Genomic DNA, 22,937 nt, shown 5'->3' with positions numbered 1-22,937 from the left:
TCTCACAACTGTCCTGTTTTGTTTGGGGGAAATTATGAATGAGGATATATCACATAAACGGAACAAAATCTGTATTTGACTAAATGTGAAAACTGGAACGGTTAATACTGCCACCTGCTGTGAGGATGGTGCCTTTCCCTTGAAATGTGGTAGGTATTGACCATCAATTGTATTGTATTGTAATAGGTATTGAGTCATTTTGAGCCTCTGGTGATTGAGAGGCATTGATGGCTGCTGTCCTACACTGCATAACACTACTGAGAGGAAACCAGCATTGTTTTTTATTAGTATTGGTATTTGTGAAAAAACAAACTTTATTTTGTCTCAGACAGTGTGTTTATTTGGTTACATACTGTATATGCATAAACACTGACTTGATGGCAATGCATTTGAGTCTTTAAAGTGTTGGGGGTGCCTTATAAGGCTAGTAACAAATTGTATAGAGTTGCAGGAAAGTGGCATAACAATTGCCTCTTTTTCCGTGTTGGAGGAATGACACACTTTTTTTTTTTCAGATTCTGTGTTGGTAATGCAACATTACATACAATGAGGGGAAGAAAGTATTTGATCCCCTGCTGATTTTGTACGTTTGCCCACTGACAAAGAAATGATCAGTCTACAATTTTAATGGTAGGTGTATTTTAACAGTGAGAGACAGAATAACAACAACAAAATCCAGAAAAACACATTTCAAAAAAGTTATAAATTGATTTGCATGTTAATGAGGGAAATAAGTATTTGACCCCTTTGACTTGGTACTTGGTGGCAAAACCCTTGTTGGCAATCACAGAGGTCAGACATTTCTTGTAGTTGGCCACCAGGTTTGCACACATCTCAGGAGGGATTTTGTCCCACTCCTCTTTGCAGATCCTCTCCAAGTCATTACGGTTTCGAGGCTGACGTTTGGCAACTCGAACCTTCAGCTCCCTCCACAGATTTTCTATGGGATTAAGGTTTGGAGACCGGCTAGGCCACTCCAGGACCTTAATGTGCTTCTTCTTGAGCCACTCCTTTGTTGCCTTGGCTGTGTGTTTTGGGTCATTGTCATGCTGGAATACCCATCCACGACCCATTTTCAATGCCCTGGCTGAAGGAAGGAGGTTCTCACCCAAGATTTGACGGTACATGGCCCCGTCCATCGTCCCTTTGATGCGGTGCAGTTGTCCTGTCCCCTTAGCAGAAAAACACCCCCAAAGCATAATGTTTCCACCTCCATGTTTGACGGTGGGGATGGTGTTCTTGGGGTCATTCCTCCTCCTCCTCCAAACACAGCGAGTTGAGTTGATGCCAAAGAGCTCGATTTTGGTCTCATCTGACCACAACACTTTCACCCAGTTCTCCTCTGAATCATTCAGATGTTCATTGGCAAACTTCAGACGGGCCTGTACATGTGCTTTCTTGAGCAGGGGGACCTTGCGGGCGCTGCAGGATTTCAGTCCTTCACGGCGTAGTGTGTTACCAATTGTTTTCTTGGTGACTATGGTTCCAGCTGCCTTGAGATCATTAACAAGATCCTCCCGTGTAGTTCTGGGCTGATTCCTCACCGTTCTCATGATCATTGAAACTCCACTAGGTGAGATCTTGCATGGAGCCCCAGACCGAGGGAGACTGACAGTTATTTTGTGTTTCTTCCATTTGCGAATAATCGCACCAACTGTTGTCACCTTCTCAGCAAGCTGCTTGGCGATGGTCTTGTAGCCCATTCCAGCCTTGTGTAGGTCTACAATCTTGTCCCTGACATCCTTGAACAGCTCTTTGGTCTTGGCCATGGTGGAGAGTTTGGAATCTGATTGATTGATTGCTTCTGTGGACAGGTGTCTTTTATACAGGTAACGAGCTGAGATTAGGAGCACTCCCTTTAAGAGAGTGCTCCTAATCTCAGCTCGTTACCTGTATAAAAGACACCTGGGAGCCAGAAATCTCGCTGATTGATAAGGGATCAAATACTTATTTGCATTGTTTCCCCCCCCTTCAGTAGAGGCACAGGGACACCCACACATCTCATGAGCTGAAAAATATACACCTCAAAAAATACATGTAACTGGAAAAATAGGACTTAAAATGGACTAATTTCATACTACTGTTTTGCCAGTTGTAAAAAAGGTATGACTTCAGATCCTGCTTTAATATTTGTATCAAAGAGAATGTACAACCATGAACATGTACAGCCCTGGTTGTTAAGTTATGGTGCTAGTATTGGCATTCAAAGTTGTGATAAAAATATCACAACACATTTCTAACAAATTGGCTCATATTAAAGGGAGCAGGATGCTCACTCACAACTACTTCAAGAAAAAAGCCTGGAAATTTTGAATAAAGGCATGTGCCCTCTTTTAATAGAAACATTAACATAAATGGGATGTTAATATAGTGAGGGCTTTACAGGGGGCTCTTTGGGGTACGGTTTTTGGTTTGGGGGAAGAAAACATCTGATTTAAAGAGTAAAACTGGGTATGCTGTGGGTAAATAACTTACAATTGAAATTGAAATAATTTGTCTTCATGACCTTTGCTTATGAATATCAAATTAATCGCTTTCGAGTCTTCGTAGTGGTTTCAGGAATGCTCTGATAGTGCTAAACCAGGGTGTTAGATCAGTAATCCTGTATCCAAATGGAATTATATCTTAACAAAACCAAAGTTGGAAATAATTTGAATTGTTACATTTCACATTTGTACACATTATAATAATTTTCAACCCATCGTAGGTACCAACACACTACATTGACTCTATAACATATACAGTCTCACATTGTTTTTTAATTACTAAAACCTTTCTACTCTTAAATATAAATTATAGAAATGGTTGCCCATCAACCACAGACAACAAAATAATGCAAATTCAGTCCACACATGAACATGTGCTAACAAGAGTGTCCAAGGAATGTAGGTATGTGTTCTTTCTTGTTTTAGGTCCTGAAATTGGGAGATGATAAAGGTCTGCAATGTCCTTTAACTGCTTCTTGTGGCAGAGATGGGTTTGATCATACATGACAGGGTGACTAATGTCAATTTGGTCATAGACTGCCTTGCACAGTGTAAGCCAATCCTCCTCCTCTCCCAATGCTTCCAGCCCTTGATGGTCATCATCTTCAGACTCACAATGGGAAGGACCAAACGGTTGACATACAGTTGGAGATGTGGCCTCCTGTGACCTCCATGGGAATCTCTGGTGGAGGAATAACTCCCCTTTGCCAGTGTTGCAGCCTTTCCATGCCCTCACACCTTACTACTACTTCAAACTGGAAGTGATTCAATGCTCTGATTCCATCCAACCTCTGCTCTCTGTGCTATTTGCCTGCCATCTCCTCCACCACAGCTATTCTGCAGCCTTTGATACCACAGTGTGATCCTAGGGCTTATTTCACGTCCTCTGCAGAACATTGTATTTCTTATTCACATACCTTCTAATGTGCATTTTCATGGATGCAATATTTTTGTCACTAACGTCCTTTCCAGCTTGAGAGTTTGAGAAACCATACTGTGAAATGGATATGCCTGTCCTTTTACCCATAGATGGCAAGGATAACCGTAATGAAGCACTGAGATAACAGCCAGCATTATCTGACTGTAGGTATGTTATAGACAGTGAGGGATTCTCGGCCTTGATGTGTGACAACACATGATCTGGAATAACAACAGAGAACCAGTCTTGCTTGCAGTTGTTGAACACATGGACAAGGCACTCCACAATATAGTTTCCATCTTCTCCTTTGGTGATGACTGCTGACACATGCCAGCTCCTCTCACGCTTCCCACAGAACTCTGTCATCTTCTCAAAGGGCTCCTGATTCAAGAGTCCTGCAGTCAAAGCAGGAGTCCTAATACTATTAAGGAGATAACATCCTCATTTGTGAGGGGTTTGGGTTGGGGGCTGGGAGGTGTTTAATCAGTGCTTGAATGCTATAACCTACTCACCCAATCTACCATAAATATATATATATATATATACAAATAAGGGGACAGAATAGTAAACAAATTATGTAGTAGGCCATACAGTTAATTAAATAAAATCCCTGATCAAATTTGATGGAACAGCCCCAGGAATGATAAAAACAATAAACCATATTTTTATTTAATTTGGTTATGTTAAGGATATTGACATTTGGATACAGAATTACTGGTGTAACACCCTGGTATACCACTATCAGGGCCTTCCTGAAGCCACTATAAAGATAAGTCTCAGTAAAGGTCATGACCACAAGTGATTTTAATTTAAATTGTAAGATATTTACCCACAGCAAACCCAGTTTTAGCCTTTAAATCAGATTTGTATTCTTCCCCAAACCAAAAAGTGTCCCCCAAAGAGCCCCCTGTAAAGCCCTCACTGTATTAACATCCTGTTTATGTTAATGTTTCAATTAAAAGAGGGCACATGCCTTTATTCAACATTGCCAGGCTTTTTTCTTAGAGGTGTTGTGAGTGAGCATCCTGCTCCCTTCAATATGAGCCAATGTTTCTAAAATGTTGTGATATTTTTATTTTACTAGCACCATAACTTACCGACCAGGGCTGTACATGTTCATGGTTGTTGACCTGTCTAATTTGATGTAAACATGAAGGAGCTGAAGTCATAACTTTTTTAGAACTGGCAAAACAATAGTATGAAATCAGGCAATTTTAAGGCCTGAAAATGCTTAATGGTTAATATATTCTATGTGCATGATGTATTGCCTGATCACCGTGTTTTTTCCATGTCATATTTGACTGTTACCCTGCTCATCCTCTTTTCTGGTTTAAGAAGACTTCAAACCTGCCCCCGAGATGCAATATTGCAGATAAAACCAAACTATTTCCTAATTTTTTTTTCCTAATGAACTTGCCACTGCGTGATTTTTCTCTTGCCGCTGGATGCAGGGTTAATACGTTTGGGATTTTTTATTTTAAAACAGATACATATTTAAGTTAACTTCATTCGTGTAACAACATTACTGTTTCCCCTGTTTCCCCATGCATAATTCAAAGCAACTGCATTAAACCTCCATGTATGTGTTGTGAATTTATGACTCCACTTAGGATAAGTAAAGTTGCACAGACATATCTAAACCATTTGGGTCCAGTTATGTGTTCATCTATTCAAACTGTATCTGTAGCTGCTGTATTGGTTCTGTTCTCCATTTAAAAAAAAATAAAGTGCGGTAGTGATTTTGTTTTGTGTAAAGATGAAAATCACTGATCTATGTACACCCCCAACTTAGACTGAATGTAGTCATAAATGGTACACCCGTAAGCTACGTCACAAAAGTTAACATCTTGCCCACCGTACTACTGCCAACCACAACCACCCTTTGCCTCCAAAATCATGTCACTGGAACTGTGCTAGAAATCTTCTATAAGGCTTGACAAATGTATTTTTTATCTATTTTTGTTTTCTTTTTGCAATAACTGGTTTATCTTGGCTTAAATATATAATCACATTGCATTGAGGTAGGCTGCTTTGAAATAAATTGAATACATGGCGGGGGGTAGATTTTACCTTTGCTTACAGTACGTTATTTATTCTAACCTACTGATGATAAATGCTTCACATTGTATTTTCCCAGTCTGTCTGCCTTTGTCTTTTTCTTCTCTTGAATAGTGAGTTATGTCTGCATTATAGATAGTATTTGATCATTTTACATGTTCATTCACACCTTGCAAATGTTGAGTGAAAAAACAAAATCTACAGTGCATTGAGTTTATTGGCTTGTATATTGCATTCCAAAACTCTCTATTTTAGGGATTGATTTGAAAATTGGTTATAATTAGATGATTTATTTAGACTTGATTTGCCATTGACCTTTGACTTTGAGCAAATAAATGGATAAGATTACTGTAGTTGAGGGGGGAATTAAAACAAAGTAGATGCACTGAACACTGGCATGCATAACTGGTTATATTTGATCTATTCTTGAACATGATTTTTGATTGCCCATCCAAAATGAACACTGGCTATAGGATCATATGAAATGGTCTTTAATGCTGGATTTCTAAATTACTTTATCAGATACACCAACAAGAAGAAAGGAAGTGACTGCATTTTGTTTCTAGTGGTAGTAGGCTGTGTGTCAAGGTGTTGTGAAGGTGGGAACAGTTCTCAAAAAGACAGTAAAGTGTCCATTAAAAAAAAATATATTTATTGGTGTTGGCTATAACACAAAAACAAAACAAACTCAGGCACAAACTTATGTGTCTTCAGGAAAGTATTAAGATCATTGATTAATTCATCCTACTTCAACCTCTGTATCAAAAACAGTATGAATGTTAAGTTATGAGTTGTTTTTTATTGTGGAAAATAAAATAAAAATCCATTGACTGTATGATATATTTAATTATCCTGTTGCTTTGAAAAATGATTGATATACAGAACTACCAAATGGACTTTGATGTTTAATTTATTCTTAGGAAAGAAGTTATTTTACAATTTAATGATATTTGCAATTAATACAATAAACATACAATAGCTAACTCTACTATGCAGTAACCTGAACAAAGGGATGGGCGTTGCTCCATCACACTTTATGTGAAACTTGATGATACTGATATACTTTACTTTTTGAACCATTGGTCACTTGGAAAATTAGAAAGTTAAATGTAATAATGATTATGTCTAGGGTCCAGAAGAGGAATAACGTCTCTAGAGAAATGAGTTCAGGGTTGGTTCTTATCTGTAACGTTAACAGATGTCTCTTTAAGCAATTAATTAAATAAATATTTATGGGAAAGTGCTGCCAATGCGGCTGACAAAAGAAAAATCCCAAGCTATTAGACTTGGATAACCAATTCTGTGATGGATGGTGGACTTTAATAATGACTCATATTTTTTTTTTCATAGCGAATTGATTCTTTTGAAATGTTGATGACTTTTCTTAATTTGCTATTCATTCAACCATGCAGCAGAATTCAGAGGTTACTAATGTGGGGTCCTGATGACCTCCATTTGGTTGCCTACTTCAGTGTTGATAGCTATGGCAAAGTTATTACAGTCTGGCTATTTCTCTAGTGCCTGTTTACTAAACATTTTATATAGCCTAAAGCTGCTGTAAAGAAAAAAACCAGTCCTCTTTGCAGCATTTTTATTCTATAGATCCCTCATCAAGTGGTACTTCCTGCAGACCCCTACTGTGTACTGCTGTAGTCGCTAAGACCATCGCTGTATTAAAATGTAGCGACATCATGCAAGTTCATTTTATATGTCAGAAAATGAAAAATTTCCTTGCACTAATTATCTTCCAGAAGATCAGAACACATTGTTTTAATTAAGGTGCAGCCGTCCATAGAGGAGTTTTTGCTGATGTGAAGCTTAAGGTAATGTGCTCGTTAAGAAGACCCAATCTGCACCGATCTTTTGGGCATTTTGTCTTTTTGACATAAAAATCCATACCCATTTGTTATGCATTGCCCCTTAAAACAGACATAGAAATCTATACCCATTTGCTGTCTTACAGTAGTTGTTACTAGTTTTTATCCTACTACTTTGTTAATCTGTTTTGCTTCAGGTATATTAATTTTTTCCCGGCCAAAGCTGTAGTCTTTAATCATTTTTTGATTAGATTATGCCTTTTCTGTGACATGATGCTTAACCTCTTAATGTTACTTTTTTAAATTTCAAATTTTACTTCTATTCCGGGCAGGCGGCAGTGGACTATTTATGTGTTTTCCGGCAACCTAAAATATAAATCAGATGCATTTTGTGCTGTAGTGTGGGCCCTTAATTGTGTTTTTGTTTTTGAAGAGCAGCTTGGAATATTCAATCAGTCATTATCTGTAAATCTGTTGTGAAAAGTCTACAGCTGGTATCTGTCTTTTTAGATATTATACAGGAGGCCTATCTTATAAATTAAAGATGCCAGAATATTTCATAATGGCTGTTTTTTTTGTTTTGTTTTTTAACAAAGCACAGAGCTGTTTTATAACTTTTAAAGACACAATCTCAGTTTTTCTTATTTTGTTTATTTTAGAAGTGCAACAGTATACAAGTTTTTGTTTTTCATTGATTCTTGCTGCTGAAAATCACACATTATGTAGGCGTTAACACTGCAGTAGACCTTGGGGTGGTTAATTAAGAATTGTTTGCATTCAGCTGATGGGAAAAGCCGTGAGAGTATGGCAACTCTGAATGTCACTGTTTCCCTTCCTGTGTGAAATCTAAAATACCTTGTGCTGCACACCAGGGGGAGATGAGCCACGAGTTTTTTGTGCAGGTTTTCTCCTGTTTTTTTTTTGTTTCAATACGAGAATTTGACCACTTCCACTGTGCTGTTGTGTGAAACAAGAGCTGTGAGAAGCTGTACAATCTTAGTTTTAATACCATGAAAGTTACACAGTGTGAGAATTAATTCATTTAATACTGCTAATGCTTCTGTGGAGGTGCTGATAAAATTTGAAATCCTGCAGAGACTAAACTGGTTGGACTTTGAGGCATAGCTATCCTGGTTTGACTTCTATAAGTGTGGTCCAAAACATAATTTAAGATTACATGTCCTGAATCAAATTTCACCGCAGTCGGTTTGTTTTAAATTTTTATTTATTTATTTATTTATTTATTTATTTATTTATTTATTAGCAGACACCCTTATCCAGGGTGACTTACAAAATATAAGTGACGTATAAACTGCAATAAAAATTGCTTGTTTGGTCAAGCTATTGACTTTTTTATTTTTATTTTTTTTAATTTTTTTTGATGGGCATCATGTTGTTTTCCCTTGAAGCACTCAATCTGAATTCCTGTCTTGCAAAATCTGAAAAGTGAACCTTCCAGAGCACCAATTGCATAATTTATACTGTGTATTCAATATATAATTATTGAGGATCGTGTTTTGATATTTGAGCCAGCTATCTTGTGACATTTTACTTCACATACCAAATGTAGTTGCAATGAGGATAATCCAAACAGCAAGGCAAAATTGAATTACATTTTCTATTAACCTCTCCTTGGCATTTATTGAGATTCACTTTAATAATCTAAGTTGTCAAGCTACATTACAGGATGCAGTGGGTGCATTTTGAGTCTCATTTGATTAGTTCAATTAGAGAGTGGATCATTAAGATGATCTATCACCAGGTCTGTTGCAATAATGAGAGTTGTTCAAAGCCTTATATTGCACTGATAGAAATACATCTCTGTGAATATTAACATGGTCCAATGAATTCCAGAGGTTTTATTTACAGTAATTGCAATGGTGCATGGATGGGCCATAATTTGCTGTATAGGTTACCCATTTCCCTGGCTAGACATGCTGATTGAGTGGGCACACTTGTGCTAGGGCCGTATGCTATTGCACATGTTTATTTTCCAAAGGTCAGGCAGGTAAATCCCACCGCACATTCTTAGCATGCTGGAACAGACATGTGTAAATGTCTGCAAGGATGCTGTGATCGCCCCGGTGGTGAAGGTGACACATTGCTGGTCATTAGAGGTGAAACACAGTTTCTTTCTTTTGAGGCTGATCTGAAGTGCCAGATTGCTAGGTAATATGATTCAGAATGTGTGCTTCCTTCAGGGATTGTGTAGATGTAATACATCTTGATTAACTGGTTGTTTTTCTCAGAGGCTGAACATTATTCAGCAACCTTGATATAATGTAAATGTTTTTTCTTCCCCCCCCCCCCGCCTGTCCCTTGTTTAAATCTGTGGTTTAAAAGCTCCTTCTAATGCATAGATTCTCCCAACTGCTGCCCAGATTAGGTTGAAAGGAATTAGAAAGCACTGCAAGTTCTTTTCAAACAGAACAAAAAGATGTGTTACTGTGGACTGCATTATCAAGATTATAGTTCATCAAGATGTCCTTTGGCTTCTGTGATATACAGACAGATATTTAACCTCTGTCCTCACACTCTTTTTAAATGAGTTTTTCACATATCTAAATGAAATAGTTTATAAACAGATAAGTTATCAATTCATTATCAAATTAATATAAATACATAATATTGAACTAGTTGTATTAAAAGTGTATAATGAATGCCTTACACTTAGGGATGTTAGTTACTTACACTTAGGGTTTCTGTCAGCTGCCATATAGAAAAAGAAAACAATAACGGTTTCTCCAGTAAATTGACGATAATCCTTATTTCAGCCTTCTTGTTAATGAGTACTTGCAGTATGATTTATTTTGTAATGTTTGATATAAAAAAACTCTAATTATGGTAAATAAAATGTGTATTAATAGAGGTATCTGTATGTTTCTCTGTGTGTATATACACACCGATCAGCCATAACATTACGACCACTGACAGGTGAAGTGAATAACACTGATAATCTCGTTATCATGTCAGTGGGTGGGATATATTAGGCAGCAAGTGAACATTTTGTCCTCAAAGTTGATGTGTTAGAAGCAGGAAAAATGGGCAAGCGTAAGGATCTGAGCGACTTTGACAAGGGCCAAATTGTGATGGCTAGACGACTGGGTCAGAGCATCTCCAAAACTGCAGCTCTTGTGGGGTGTTCCTGGTCTGCAGTGGTCAGTACCTATCAAAAGTGGTCCAAGGAAGGAAAAGCGGTGAACTGGCGACAGGGTCATGGGCGGTCACTCTGAAAAAGTGAATGCTGGTTCTGATAGAAAGGTGTCAGAACACACAGTGCATCGCAGTTTGTTGCATATGGGGCTGCGTAGCCGCAGACCAGTCAGGGTGCCCATGCTGACCCCTGTCCACTTCCGAAAGCACCTACAATGGGCACGTGAGCATCAGAACTGGACCACGGAGCAATGGAAGAAGGTGGCCTGGTCTGATGAATCATGAGTTCAAGGTGTTGACTTGGCCTCCAAATTCCCCAGATCTCAATCCAATCGAGCATCTGTGGGATGTGCTGGCCAAACAAGTCCGATCCATGGAGGCCCCACCTCGCAACTTACAGGACTTAAAGGATCTGCTGCTAACGTCTTGGTGCCAGATACCACAGCACACCTTCAGAGGTCTAGTGGAGTCCATGCCTCGAAGGATCAGGGCTGTTTTGGCGGCAAAAGGGGGACCTACACAATATTAGGCAGGTGGTCATAATGTTATGGCTGATCAGTGTATGTATGTATATATATATATATATATATATATATATATATATATATATATACACTCACCTAAAGGATTATTAGGAACACCATACTAATACTGTGTTTGACCCCCTTTCGCCTTCAGAACTGCCTTAATTCTACGTGGCATTGATTCAACAAGGTGCTGAAAGCATTCTTTAGAAATGTTAGCCCATATTGATAGGATAGCATCTTGCAGTTGATGGAGATTTGTGGGATGCACATCCAGGGCACGAAGCTCCCGTTCCACCACATCCCAAAGATGCTCTATTGGGTTGAGATCTGGTGACTGTGGGGGCCAGTTTAGTACAGTGAACTCATTGTCATGTTCAAGAAACCAATTTGAAATGATTCGACCTTTGTGACATGGTGCATTATCCTGCTGGAAGTAGCCATCAGAGAATGGGTACATGGTGGTCATAAAGGGATGGACATGGTCAGAAACAATGCTCAGGTAGGCCGTGGCATTTAAACGATGCCCAATTGGCACTAAGGGGCCTAAAGTGTGCCAAGAAAACATCCCCCACACCATTACACCACCACCACCAGCCTGCACAGTGGTAACAAGGCATGATGGATCCATGTTCTCATTCTGTTTACGCCAAATTCTGACTCTACCATCTGAATGTCTCAACAGAAATCGAGACTCATCAGACCAGGCAACATCAACTGTCCAATTTTGGTGAGCTTGTGCAAATTGTAGCCTCTTTTTCCTATTTGTAGTGGAGATGAGTGGTACCCGGTGGGGTCTTCTGCTGTTGTAGCCCATCCGCCTCAAGGTTGTACGTGTTGTGGCTTCACAAATGCTTTGCTGCATACCTCGGTTGTAACGAGTGGTTATTTCAGTCAAAGTTGCTCTTCTATCAGCTTGAATCAGTCGGCCCATTCTCCTCTGACCTCTAGCATCAACAAAGCATTTTCGCCCACAGGACTGCCGCATACTGGATGTTTTTCCCTTTTCACACCATTCTTTGTAAACCCTAGAAATGGTTGTGCGTGAAAATCCCAGTAACTGAGCAGATTGTGAAATACTCAGACCGGCCCGTCTGGCACCAACAACCATGCCACGCTCAAAATTGCTTAAATCACCTTTCTTTCCCATTCAGACATTCAGTTTGGAGTTCAGGAGATTGTCTTGACCAGGACCACACCCCTAAATGCATTGAAGCAACTGCCATGTGATTGGTTGGTTAGATAATTGCATTAATGAGAAATTGAACAGGTGTTCCTAATAATCCTTTAGGTGAGTGTATATATATATATATATATGAATGATACAAATGCTCCTTTAATTACTTTTCACTGTAAATGTTATTTTGTCCACAAGATGGCAGGATTCACATTCATTTTCAAGTCTGTATTTTCCTGCACTTTCTGGATTGATTATAGATCCCTATATCTATTAGCCTATGTACAGCTGTGTTAGATGCTTATTTAGATTTTTCTGTTCTATGGAAGAACAATATGAACATTTCTGACTCATTTTAATTCTGACTTCACATGTTAAATGTGCTTTTAAATTTAATTTGATTTCATGCAATTTTGGAATTAGCGATTCATTATGTTGCCTTTCTTACCAACAAAATTGTTAATCATTTATTCTCTGAAACATGTGCAGTCATGCCACCTGTTTTCACACTGTAAGTCGGCAGTGCAAACTATAGCCTTATATGCAAGACACATGCAGCTTTCCTTGATAATGCTCTGGTCTAGTTGCCTGGTAAGCCATAGGAGTTTCTGCTCCAGCAGCAATGTCCTATGGCAGTTGGTTGCAACTTAGCCCAGCACTATCCGGACTATCGGTTTATATGTGCCTGTAGAGCCACTCAGGAGCCCATTTGTGGAGACAATCACCTAGACAGAGAGGAAGGTTTTAACAGTGTTTAAAGACCATTCAGTGATTGCTCGTGACAGCAGAATGTTTAAAAATATTAAATGGAAAGTTGGTTCATAATTCAAAGCATTAAGCCAGTAATCATTAGGAAAACCAGACAAGAAATTAAATAATCAACAATCTGATCCAGCAATCCACATTGCTTTTGTGTGGTGGTATAACACAGCATTTTCTGTATAACTGTTGTTTCATAATTATCCTAGTCATTTTCATACATATAACAACATTAATTTAAGGTAATTTCTCAATCTTTACCTTGTGCACAAATGGTATTATAACCAGTCCAGTGAATAAGGGCATAGAGTTTAAGAGGCAGATAATTACAGGCTTGTGAAGCATGTCTAAAACTGCAAATTTAATTGTGGCAACATGGACTGGTAGAAAAACAAGCAATTAAACAAATAACATCCATAATGCATAGCAAGGACTTTGCTGCAAACAGGTGGAGATTTAAAAACTACCCATGCATTGTGGTGTGATTTAGATTGAAATACAGTACCTGCACCCCCTTACAAAATGTTCACCTTTTGTTACCTTATAGCCTGTAATTATGCATTTTAATGTATCTACACATCCTACCCTACAACTTTCAACTGATTTTTTTTTTTTTTTAGAAATTTGTGGAAACTTCATTTAAAACTAAAACAGCTTGTTTCGATAAGTGTCCACCCCCCTTGTAATAGCAATTCTAAATTAGCTCAAGCAATCGCCTTCAAAAATCACACATCAGGTTAAGTGGCCTCCTCCTGTGTTAAATTGAAGTGACTCACATGATTTCACGATAATTTCAGCAGTTCCTGTAAATACTCCCTGCTAGGTATTGCATTTCAAAGCAACCATGAACACCAAGGAGCTTTCAAAAGAACTCCGGGACAAAGTTGTTGAATTGCACAGATCAGGGGATGGGTATAATAAAATATCAAAGGCCTTGAATATCCTTTGGATCACTGTCAAGATGATTATTAAGAAGTGGAAAATGTATGAAACCACCAAGACCCTGCCTAGATCAGGCCATTTGTCCAATCTGGATTACCAAGCAAGAAGGACTGATCAGAGAAGCTACCAAAATGCCAATACCAACATTGTAAGAGCTACAGACTGTTCAGCAAGGACTGGGGTACTGGTCAGGGTGGAAGGGAAATTGAATGGAGTACAGAAAAGTCCTTGAGGAAAACCTGCTCCCCTCTGGAAGAAAACTGAAACTGGGATGGAAGTTCACTTTTTGGCATGACAATGACCTGAAGCACACAGCCAAAACTACACTGGAGTGGCTAAGAAACAAAAAAGTAAATGTCCTTGGGTCTGAACCCAGACCTAAATGGAATTAAAAATGTGTGGCCTGGCTTGAAGATTGCTGTCCCAAGGAACTTGACAGAGCTTGAACAGTTTTGTAAAGAATAATTCTCATATATTGCCAAATCCAGGTGTGTAAAGATGGTACAGACTTATCCCAACAGACTCACAGCTGTAATTGCTGCCAAAGGTGCTTCCACTAAGTATTAACTCAGGGGGGTGGAGACTTACCAGTCAGTTTTGTTTTTTTAATATATAGGCTATTTTTTTTACCTTAATGTAGATGTTTGGTGTGTAGATAAGTGGAAACAAAATCCTAATTTAAATGCATGAAACTCTGAGGCACTGACACAACAAAATGTGAAAATAAATAGTTCTATAGGCACTATATATATGTGTGTGTTGGAATACATAATCTATATGACATTTGCAAATCTGCATATTCAGATTATTGCTTTGAATACAATAATAAAATGTCAATTTCATATATTCATTAACATTTGATTCATACTTTCAAGATTCTGTAATTATATTTAAAAATATGATAAAACAAGTAATTTAAGATCAAGAGGTAAATTTTAGATAAAGTACGCTTTGTATTCTGCTTATTATTTTATTGTGTCGTATTCGCTATGGAATGTTATAACCTATGAGGTATTTTTTATCAAGAATCAAGAAATCAAGAATGTCCTCTGTCTGCTCCTAGCAGATAAATACCATTAAGTGCATAGTGGAGGAAATTGCAGTGGCTATATATACCATATATAATGTGTATGTATGTAATTGGCAATGCTGAGAAAGCAGGGAACATTCAGGATCCAATCCTTATGTTAATTTATGTATAACCTAATATTAAATAGATCAAGCCAGAATTAAAGGGCTGCTGTGCTGGATTTATCTCAGATGCAATGAGCTTATTAATTTACAGATTTAATTAAACCTTAGGAAGCTGTAATACTGAGCATAAACCTCCTACTCCATTGTTTCAGACCCTGATGTGCATGTCATGGGTATGTCAACAGAGCCACATTAAGAAGAAAAAAATAAAAAAAAGGAAAATTGCATGATTTTCAATAATGAGGAAAAGTGGATTAGCTGGGGTCTTAATGGCAGATGGGAAAGCAACGTTGGGAAGGAAGATGCTTTATTTAGAACACGATGGAATAAGTCCAGACAATCAATAATAATGTCTAGCTATTACAATCACGGAGGTTCACTTCTCTTCAGCGCCCGTCAGTTTCTGTATAAGCACCGGCATGAGGCAAGAATAACATGATGGCTCTCAAATGCAATTGAGGAGTATCTTGAATTATACTTTCTTGAAATACTTGCTTCACAGGATCAGGAAAAACAATGGAATTGGATAGACAAGATGACAGCTTTACTACAAGGATTTGTTATTATTATTGTTATTATTATTATAGTATTATGTTACTGAACACTGATCTTCAAGATGTGTTGGATATTGATGAAATCACTCACAGTAAAGGGTACTGACGATAAAAATAAAAATCTAGGATTTGTGATGGAAAGCTTCACAGAAATAGTGTTGAGAGGACTTAACACATTTCAGTTGCAAGACTGTAAATTATGCCTGTGTATCTCCCTGTCAGAATTGCTTAGACTTTTGTGAATGATGGAGGTTTTTCCCCCCCTTGGTATAGGCTAAATAACACTGTTTCACTATCAGTCCAACCAAAAGTAGGTATTAAGAAACAGTATAGTTTCCATAGATATGAATTTAAGCATGGGCTTAATATTCAGCTCAGGTGTAGAAAGCCATGGTGTGATATAAACAAAATGTGAATGAACTTTCACAGGGATGCAGCAGTCATGTCATATGCTATTACATTGTTCTGCTATGAGCTGTAGCAAAATAGAAGGTTATTTTATTGGTAAAGAAACAAGTGTTATCCTGGGGCCATTAAATGCATTGCCTCTAAGACCCACTCCTCTTAACTTGTGCTGGGAAAATAAAATGATACAGAATTATATACGATACACGAATACACAACGTGACTGTACTTAGGTGGAGACCATTTTCAATCTGGAAAGTGAATTTATGATCGGATTTTTAGCTGAAATACCATATGCTCCATACATTTATACTGTGTATGACCATCTAAAATGTCTTCCAGGGGTTTCCCGGATCTGCATACTTCCTCTTGTAAATGAACGAAAATCTTGTGGGAGTAGAAGCCTATGACGTGTTCAAGATTTAGTGTGTTTTGAAAAATGCAGTCAAACAGTTCCTTTTCTAACCAAAGGTAATATAGTCCTGACCCCAGTTAGACACTTCCACTGTCAATTAAACACTTAAACAGCATTTATTTTATTTGATACACCTTTTTATTATTTTCTTCAATACAATACTCATACATCTTTTGCCACTTATAGTACCTTAACCCTTTCAAAGTAGCAGTTTAAGTTCTTACTGATAAAGCATTTAAATTGTTGACTTGTAAGACAACATTGCTATGCTGTAGATGTTTGCGATGTACTATGATTTTGTTTCTCAAACAATTTTCCAAAGAAACTGTTCTGTGAAGATGTCATCTTACCCATTGCTGCTTATAGTATTCATTATTATCTATTATTATTTACAGGGTTTATTATAATCATAACACAATAACAGGTTAATGTTTCTACAAATACAACATATTTCCTATTGTAATTATTGTTTGGAAATGTTACATTGTTTAAAACAGTAACAGGAAGGTTTCCAAAAATCTTATATTTTGTCATGTGGATATCCTTGAAAGAATTAAATGAAAAAGCAACATGATTTGATTTTATACATTATCACTCAGTCTTTAATCAAATAAAACATATCTTGCATTGAAGTACCTTAGAATTATAGTTTCTATTTAACTGAGATTACATTTTTGCTACACTTTTGAGGGCACCCCTTTCGTCCATGGCACACACATCCCAAATTAATTACCAAACTAATTATTGGAAACTAATTACCATTTCTCCAGTAACATAAAAGTTTTAGTATAAATTAAATTAACAGGCCATCAGACTAATCAACCCCCCAGCTACTCTCCAGAAATAAAACTGACAGATGTCAAATACAAAAAGAGTATATTTAAAAAAACAAATAAACTATGTTGTGATCATGAATGGAGAGAACAGAACAAATGCCCACAAAGTGCAATGTTTAAACTGTAAAATAATTTCAAATACAAATAGAAAGGAAATCGATCTATATCTCATACAGGTTACACATGATTAGAAAGCCGCCTGTTGACCCAGGAAAACCTCTTTCTTGCAAACATTTGGCAGCAAGTTAATTTTCCCCAGCCAAGGAAAAGAAAAGGCCATTGTACTCTTGATCTTTATTTGTAATTTTCTTATGCCATTTTGTGTTACACATAACTAGAAAAAGATAGAGTAATAATCATTTTCATGAACAGTGACCAAGATGAATCAGCAACAGCTTGTATGTGGTCCCATGTATTTGAATAACCTTTGCAATTAAGACTATATGCCTTTCTCTGCTGCACAAGAGAGAATTAAGCATTTGTATATGTGGAACTGAGTGGTTGCCATATTAAGCCATTTGAAGAATTACTTTTGTATTTTTGGAAGCACAAAAGATAATTATTTGGGCTGCTTTGTGGTAGAGATCGGTATTGGCCCTGCGAAAGAGCTCGAGAAAGTTGTCACTAGTGTTGTATTATGACAGCATGGATATTACGCTATCTCTCCCCTGCTTGATCACCTGAATGACAAGTGGCACTGGCTCCAGGGAACTTGTTATCTTAGACCTGACCAAAAAATGTGAGTCTGCCAGAAATCTATCTGCACCCAATCAATCAGCTGAGCACTGATCCTTGGCATGTGTTGGTAACGGCACTGTTTCTCAGCAGACAGAGGAGCTAAGATTTAAAACTGATATATCCCATTGATTAATTAAAATAAAAAGAGAAACCAAACCTATTCAAGTGAAACTCCCAGTCTGGGTAAAAGCTCTAGCCTCTCAGCTCAATAGACTAGAAAGCATTGTATGCCAAGCAGATAACAATCCCACAGATACAGCAAGGTCATTCTACTCAGATCTAACATGTACGATGACCACTTATGTGAAAGAGTGTTCCCCTTACAACACTTGACATGTCCTTTCCAGAGTTAATCTGATGTAGGTTTTGATAAGAAAATATCATTTTAATTATAATTTATATTTGTTATGTTTCAAAGACGTTTCTTGTGTCATCATCTTCCATATCTCCAGACTCTCAGTGGGAAGTAGCCTCTAGCCAGCACTAGCTGCTAAAAATGTTAAGACATCTTTCTATATAAATATGTAGACTTTTCTCCAAAAAGGAGACACTTGTGTGGTCACTTCTGACAGTAGAGTGATGACTGTCATAACATAGGTCAGGCTTGCTTTACTGTTGGCCTTTAAGTCATTATAAGCAAGCAGAAAATGCATCTGGAGGCGTTGCTCTTTCAAACAGTGTCAGGTAGACTCACATAAAGGTTCACTTCTCTATAGAATATCTTCTCTCACAATTGTAATGGATAAATTATTGAGTTGTCCTGAGTAATACATACCTGTGAGAGAGCACACTTGTGTCATTGCCACCCAATATAATTATATACAGCTGATTTCTATACAGAGTCCCAAAACAAGGCTAATGTGAAAATATAAGGTATCTATTTTTTTTTTTTTGTAATACAATCTGTGAAAGATTGGAGATGTCTCAATTGATATCCCTGTAGTATGTAATGACACATCTCATTATTTCTTACTGCGGGTAAAATAGAAAATGTTATTGAAAACCAGTATAATTGTCTAGACATTTTTCTTTTGCTCAAGAACGATCTGAATTAACTGGCCACCTATTATGTAAGTCTAGTATGTTTTACAACATTAAGAAAGTTATATAATGTACATTACAAATCATGTGAAAACAGTCTAATTCAGCAGAAGAAATTAATGTGCAAATGACTCGCATATTTTTATTTAACTCGTTTAAATTGTAATCCTATGAGATTGCAGTATGCATTTTGTAAGACAGACATAAATTAATACAAAAAACTTTACAAAACTATGTAATTATACAAATTGGTAAACATATCTCAATTACTTTTGTTTCAGACTAGTTTTGCAGAATGTAATGTAAATCTTAGAAGCACAAACCATCTTCCAATGATGTTATATTCATAATAATAACTTAAATGTATGTAAGCATTACTTTGTTTTCTTAAAAATAAAATAAAACTGATTTACCTTTTAACCATTTCTCTTGTTATAATACAAATATTGGATGTGCTTTATTTCTGCTTTAGATGAAACCTAATATTTTAAATGATTAATAGTAATAATACTACTACTAATAGTAATAATAAAAACGTATTTGTGAATTCAGTTCACGACAGGGAAAAAGGATGAATTCATTGTTCAAGATGATTGAATTTATTTGATAAAAAATAATAATTTTCAGAACACATTTAGGTAGCAATCCCTCATCAAAATTAGAGCTTATCTTCACAGAAGGAGAGGACATATACAATGCATGCATGCCTCTTTATGGCTGGAATGGACTAACTGTGACTCTATCGGTCAAATAAAAAAAAACATGAATCTTCCAGGGGCTTAGAGAATTCTAGAGTTCTAATCCCTTTATTTCCAGCTGACATTTATTCAAGAGGGTTACACATACCTTTTTAATATTAAAAAAAAAAATCCATCTCACGGAAAATACTTTAACTATGATTAACAATGTCATTATGCATAAACTGTAACTTTGACAACAGAACAATATCCACATTTTAAAAGTTATCTTTTTTTTTTGCTATAATGTTTGATCGATTTGTTCTTTACAGGTTCACGACCATGTTGTTGAACCATTCATGACTCAAAGTTGCTCAAGCAGTGATTCATTAACTGCTACGACGGATTCAAGCAGAGGTCAGGTCCACCATTTTTCTTAAACATCAAATCATGTACTACTCTTCAATGTGGAATGTTTTGTTCTGCATTGCTGGTTACAATTCATATCTGTTTTGGGGATCAGCATTGATGCATATGTCTTTTCTGTGTAAGGGGAATTTTCTCACGTGTGATTTCCAGCCCATCTGCATTACAGATGAACTGAATCTCAAACTATTACCTCTATACCTTTTTTTGTTTTTATGTGGACAAACACAGTACTCACAAGTATGGGACAGAGTTGATGTCCTTGCTGTAATCAATTGATTATATTAATAAAATAAGAATACTAAGCTTCTGTTGAGTTACAGGAAACGAATAGCTAATACCCTGTTCTTCTCTCTACTCCTCAAGACAGGTAACAGTTAATCTTGGTTAGCAGCAGGCAGCCAGGTGTGTTGTCTTCCTCTGGTGTCCTTCTCTTGTCTTCTTCTCTTTTTCTCTGTCCTTCTCTTGTGTTGTAGACTTTTAAAGGGGTTTTAAACCAACCAATTATACACCTCTATAGCATGAGTTCAGATCATAATCAGGTTATATATATTTACCAAGGGCTCCATCTCTGCCTATGCCAAAGGTCATAAGGTGAACTCAAGAATGTGCTGAACCTTGTCCGTTTGGATGAGTTCAGACCAAATATGAATATGAATGGCTGCCCTGGAGAAACAATCCTCCATGGTAAAGAGCTGCAGCAGCCTATAATATCTTACATCTGTGTCTGTAGAAACACATTTGACTACCTGTATAGCTTAGAAAGACAACTGCAACATTATGAAATCTATTGCAAGATAGTAAAAAACAACAACAACAAAAACAAACATTTGACTGAGCGTCATACAAAATACATGCAGGATATGCCATGAAATGGGTCACAAAGTAGTAAACAGAAGGCAAACAGTGGAATTGTACAGTTGAGATTATAATGTTTGCCGTAGAAATAACACTCGTGCTTTAAGTGAAAAAAGATTAAATAGCACAGACCATGAAAAGTCTATAATAAGCTCATAATGAAGATAAGGCAGAATGTAGGGTATTTCTGCAATTGTGTTTTAAAATGTCCTGGTTAAATATGCTGCTCCCCGAAGCCCACTCACTTTAAATGATTACCATCAATGTGCAATAGCCAAACCTAAATTCTAATGCTTTAGCATAAACTTTGCAGAGTCTAGAATTTGAAATGAGAGTAGGGGCCATGCAGATTGTCAACACCACAAATCAATAAGTTAAATGGAATAAATCTTATTTTACCTTCTAGGCAGGACATTTTTTTTTATTAGATTATCCCATTTTCCCTGCAATAGTTATCTGGGAGAATTCTCTTTGGACAAATTACCATAAATGTAAACTAACACGACATGGTAAGGCCTGTACAGTATTGAATGCCACAGGAAACCTGGCATTATCTTGATTCAAGATACCCTCTGTACAGGCTTAGTAAATATTACCACCTGATCCTCATGATTCTACATGCATCAAAGCACCTAGTAGAAGAAAATTGTATTCAATCAAGGCGAGTGGGGGCCGCCCCTGTAGCTCCTGGAAACAAAGGCGTATGCATTGAGCCTTCACGATATAGCCCGCAGGTCCCCGCTAGAGGCATAAAAACACTGCTTTATCCTATGCTTTCCCAGCCCCCAAGAAGCTGGGATTCACTTGTTTCAGCCTTACATCTCACAGCTTCCAGGTGCCACTCACGGTATACTTTAGCCCACGGTCTCCGTGCCCACAGAAGCCACTATTCACTTGCTTTAGTCTTATTCTCTCAGTTGGGGAACATTGTCTGAGCAGAAGGAAGCAAGTTTTCTTCCAGGACAACCTTGTACGTGGCTTGATTCATGCATCCTTCACAAAGACAAATCTGCCCGATTCCAGCCTTGCTGAAGCACCCCCAGATCATCACCGATCCTCCACCAAATTTCACAGTGGGTGTGAGACACTGTGGCTTGTAGGCCTCTCCAGGTCTCCGTCTAACCATTAGACGACCGGGTGTTGTGCAAAGCTGACAATTGGACTCATCAGAGAAGATGACCTTACTCCAGTCCTCTATGGTCCAATCCTTATGGTCTTTTGCAAACCTCAGGCTGGCTCTTCTTTGCTTCTCATTGATGAAGGGCTTTTTTCTAGCTTTGCACGACTTTAGCCCTGCCCCTAGGAGCCTGTTTTCAAACCTTGCCGTGCACTTCACCCCAGCTGCCGTTTGCCATTGTTTTTGTAGGTCACTTGATGTCATCCTATGGTTGTTGAGTGACATTCGAATGAGTTGGCGGGCATCCCGGTCAGTGGAGAGTCATTTTCAGCCTCTGCCGGTCTGTAGCTTTGTTGTCCCCAATGTCTGCTGCTTGACCTTGTTCTTATGAACTGCCGTCTTAGAAATTGTAAGGATGAAAGCAACCCGACACTCACTGTATCCCTCTGCCAGTAAAGCCAGAATTGAACCCTTCTTTTCCTCACTCAAAACTTTTCTTTTCAACTCTTTTGGCATGTTTAATAGTTATTTTGTGATTCTAATTACTTTTGAGGTACTACTAGCACTGTTTTTGCCATCCAGCTAGTCCTATTGCAAGAGGATAGTGATGACCACAGTAGTGGTTTTTATACTTTTCCTCGTTAAATAAGATTTGGTTCAGGTGATCACCTAATCAATACCTCTTTCAGTAGAATGAGGTGTGCCTGTGTTGGAATTCAACAGACACTGGAATGGAATGGCTGCCATACATGTAGAGATGCTGATTTAAGAAAAATGTGCAGTGGTCTCTTCATTTTTTCCAGAGCTGTATAATATATAATTGCCCTCGTTGCGATTGTGC

The sequence above is a fragment of the Amia ocellicauda genome, chromosome 16 (genome assembly GCF_036373705.1).
Source record: "Amia ocellicauda isolate fAmiCal2 chromosome 16, fAmiCal2.hap1, whole genome shotgun sequence".
NCBI lineage: Eukaryota > Metazoa > Chordata > Actinopteri > Amiiformes > Amiidae > Amia > Amia ocellicauda.
The sequence above is the reverse complement of the archived record's forward strand: the minus strand, read 5'-3'. Positions refer to the sequence as shown.